At 34.4% G+C, this 4474-nt stretch overlaps 1 pseudogene; it reads right to left on the reverse strand.

The window, feature by feature from the left end:
• Positions 1-679: 679 nt before the first annotated feature.
• LOC122732011 lies at positions 680-1440 on the reverse strand (annotated as a pseudogene).
• Positions 1441-4474: the final 3034 nt, after the last annotated feature.

A 4474-nucleotide genomic window follows, 5' to 3' on the forward strand; every position in this document is an offset into this window, starting at 1 on the left:
CCATTTTTTCCTCCAGTTTTGAAAAGAAGATTTGTTTAATAAGTTTCACTTAAACAGATATACCCCAAAGGAAATCACAATACATGCAAATTTAATCAAGGCCTCATAATTTAATACAAACATGAAGCCCCAAATCCTAAATTTCCATATTCCATCTCAAAACTGTCCCTATTTACTTTTAAAAAGAGGCTTAAATGTAGGTACCTTACAGAATAGTAAATGAAATAAACTAGAACAAACAGTTACATTTTTGATTCGCACTTTTGATTTGCAGACATAGCTCCTATATTTGTTTTTACCAAAAAAGCATGTCTCCCAACATCATCTCAAACAGTGTTCCATGTATGTGGTATAACGCAACAGTTAACATATTGAAACTGCTTTAACCTAAAATCTATGCTTACTCTTAAGTACACTCCTACAACATAACTACCTGGAGAAAAACTGAAATTGTTTAACGGTTAGAGTCTTTACTAAATTTGGTTGTTACATCCTAGATGAATGCTTTTCTGTGTTCAAAAATACTGAACCTGAAGTTTTTTAAACAAGCCTGATTTCGCTTACTGTAAGCATAAATCCTAAACTTGTATTATAAAACTGTTTAATTTTGTTTTTTTTTCCTTAAAAAAAAAAAAAAACACTGACCAAGAGTCAGTGATCAGGATTACATTCCTCACCATCACTCAAAACTGGACATGCCAGACATTCCTCCCATTCTCTTTATTCCCATGGAGCCATGGCTTCTTGCTACTGTAGTAGCTGCTGTTTGTTGTTCCTTGGCTTCCTATGCAATATTTGATTGAAAACCACTGAGTTTTCCTGTAAAACTTGGTCATATCTGCTCATGCTGCTTAACCCCTGTAGTCTCCTTCAGAATCCACACTTAATTGATGGCTAGCTAGACCACTATAACTGATAGACCTATACCTCCTAGCTACCCATAGTCAACACCATTTGCTCTTGTTATAGAATTCAAGAAGAATTCTACATACCTGTGCTTGCATATTTTTTGTTTTGTTTTTTGACATGGCTTCCGGAGCATCTTCAAGAGTAGCACATTCAATATCTGCTTCTCCACTCACTCTGCATCAGGTTCATTTTAATGTGTACTCAAACAGGGTTTAGTGGTGAGAAAAAACACTGTAAATAATTTCAGTAGCTCTGAAGGTAATCCTCTCAATTTCACATAATGGCCTGTTGTACTTTGGAAAGTGGACCCACTATCTCCATACCTATGATTAGACATTTCAGAAAAACAGTCACTGAGGTCTCTTCCAAAAAGACATATCAATCATTATGTCCATTGTAGTCATTATAGCCTCCCTGCTCTCCACAAAAGGCACTATGCTTTATTCTTTCCAACTCAGGTCCTCTACCAATGCTGTTATAGCCTCTTCCAGGCCCAGGACTGTCATAAGGACCTGGCTGTAGCATAGTCATTAATATTCCTCATCAATCAATCCATTTCAATTTTTGGACTTGAATACTTCAATATATGTGTCCCATAGTTTTTCTCTCTCTTTCTTTTTAGTGCCAATTTGACTTCTACTTCTAATTAAAGCTCAATAAATGCTTCTGATTTAGTCCATGTTATTGGATATAGATTAAATGAATACTTGATTCTCCATTTTAAATTCTGCACTCCAAGAAGTGTTATACTTCATTGGTAGAGCAGGATCAGGGCAAACCCTGACTTTTGGCCATAACACCTTTTTCATCTTTAGTGCTCAGCCTCATCTTGTTCAAGTCAGTGGTGGCAGCTCAATACTTTGCTTTGGAATGGATATAAAGGAAAAAATTGGCAAATTCATTTGTAAAATATTGGCATTATAGTATTTTTGGGTTCTTAATACCCACTTTCTATGTATCTCTAAGTGATCAAAGGAAGACATTTGACTGATCAATCATTTAAGGGCTCTAGGCATTAATTTTTTTTGAAATGAGTCACCTTCTCAAGTAGGTCTACTAGTTTCATAGTCAACTTTAGAATGAAATAGTTTGGAAAGAAGCCTTCATTTTTATAATTTTTTTCCTTTTGCTGACAAAAACTGTGATGGCAGTTTATTACAGCAACCACAAGGGCAATAAGCTACTTCTTGGAAATTGATCTAAAGACATAAAGTCAATATCACATAAGGAGCTTTGGGGATTATTAAGATACTTTTTGTTACCTGCCTCTTGGATGAGTTTTTGACTGGGTTGTTTGTTAGGGTTTTCATTTTAATTTTTACTTACATCCTCCATGTGGCATTTCCCTCTAGTTTTTTGCTTAAATTCACATCAAGGCCCCTAATACACAAAACAGTCTTCTTTATTCTGTATATTTCCATTGTAATAACCTTAATCTCAGGGAGAATCTCTGTGGGATTTTGGGAAACAGGAGAGTTAGCCAAGCCTGGGGTGAAGAGAATCAAAGAACCCCTTTTTGAGCAAATGTTTTGAGAATAGGAATCTGAGATAAAGGACATCAAAGAGTGATAGGTTCTGAAAACAGCTTTTGTTGTTCCAATAATAATAACTCACATTTATATAGCCCTTTAAGGTCTACAAAGCACTTTGCAGATGCTGTCTCTTTGAATAAAAGCATAAATGTCATTTAAAAAAATAAAATTTGAATATAACACAAAGCTGGAAAAGAGAGCCAACATACTAACCGGCAATCATGATCCAAAAAGATCTTGTTAGGCTAGACAATTGAGCTGAATATAGTAAAGTGAAACTATTTAATAGAGTTCAATGTAAAGTCTTAAACTGGGGTTCAAGAAATTTACTTCATAAGTAATAATTAGGTGAGGCATAGTTAGCAGCTAACTTCAAAAAAATTTGGGGAGTGTTAGTGGGTTGCAAGTTCAATATGACCCATCAATTTGATATCAAAATCCATAAAGTTAGTGGCATCTTAAGCCATACTGAGAAGGAAGGGAATAAGCATTTATTAAATGATATTGTGCTTGGCAATGTGCTAAATATTTTATAAATTTTATCTTATTGGATTCTCATGACAATCCTAGGAAGTAGGTGCTATTATTATCCCCATTTTATTGGTGAGGAAACTGAGGCAGAGATTTTAAGTGACTTACTAGGCTAGTAAGTGTCTGAGGCTAGATTTGAGTGTATTACTCCTTGACTCAAGGCCCTGTGATTTATCCACTGTACCTCCTAGAATTAATGCAGTTATAGTTCTGTTGGACTCTGAGATGACTGGAAAACATTTAGAGTGTTGGAATGTGTTGTGTGATCAGTTCAAGAAGGACAAAATAATAAGCAGTACCTACCTAAAACCATCAGCAAACATTATATGTAATGGAGATAAGTTAGAGCCCTTCCCAATAAGATCAGGGGCGAAACAGGGATGTCCATTATCACCTCCATTATTTAATATTGTACTAGAAATGTTAGCTTTAGCAATCAGAGAAGAAAAAGGAATTAAAGGAATTAGAATAGGCAAGGAGGAAACAAAACTATCACTCTTTGCAGATGATATGATGGTATACTTAGAGAATCATAGAGAATCAAGTAAAATATTACTTGAAACAATTAACAACTTTAGCAAAGTAGTAGAATATAAAATCCACATAAATCATCAACATTTCTATATATGACCAACAAAGTCCAGCCACAAGATATAGAAAGAGAAATTCCATTTAAAGTAATGGTAGATAATATAAAATACTTGGGAGTCTACTTGCCAAGACAAACCCAGGAACTCTATGAACACAATTACCAAACACTTTTCACACAAATCAAATCAGATCTAAATAATTGGAAAGATATCAATTGCTCATGGATAAGCCGAGCTAATATAATAATAATAAAAAAAAACTATTCTACCTAAATCAATTTACTTATTCAGTGACATACCAATCAGACTACCTAAAATTATTTTATAGAGCTAGAAAAAATAATAACAAAATTCATCTGGAAAAACAAAAAGTCAAGAATATCAAGGGAAATAATGAAAAAAATGCACAGGAAGGTGGGTTAGCTGTACCAAATCTGGAGCTTTACTATAAAGCAGCAGTCATCAAAACTATCTGGTACTGGCTAAGAAATAGAGTGGAGGATCAATGGAACAGGCTGGGCACAGGAGACACAGTAGTAAATGACATTAGTAATGTAGTGTTTGATAAACCCAAAGACTCCAGCTTCTGGGATAGGAACTCAGTATTTGACAAAAACTTCTGGGAAAACTGGAAGATAGTATGGCAGAAATTAGGCATAGAGCAACATCTTACACCTTATGCTAAAATAAGGTCAAAATGGGTACATGATTTAGACATAAGAGGTGATACCATAGGTAAATTATGAGAGGAAGAAATAGTCTACCTTTCAGATCTTTGGAAAGGAGAACAGTTTATGACCAAACAAGATATAGAGAATATTATAGAATGCAAAATGATTGATTTTGATTACATTAAATTAAAAAGTTTTTGTACAAACAGAAGCAATGCATCCAAAATTAGAAGGGAGGCAG

The sequence above is a fragment of the Dromiciops gliroides genome, chromosome 6 (genome assembly GCF_019393635.1).
Source record: "Dromiciops gliroides isolate mDroGli1 chromosome 6, mDroGli1.pri, whole genome shotgun sequence".
In the NCBI taxonomy this organism is placed as follows: Eukaryota; Metazoa; Chordata; class Mammalia; order Microbiotheria; family Microbiotheriidae; genus Dromiciops; species Dromiciops gliroides.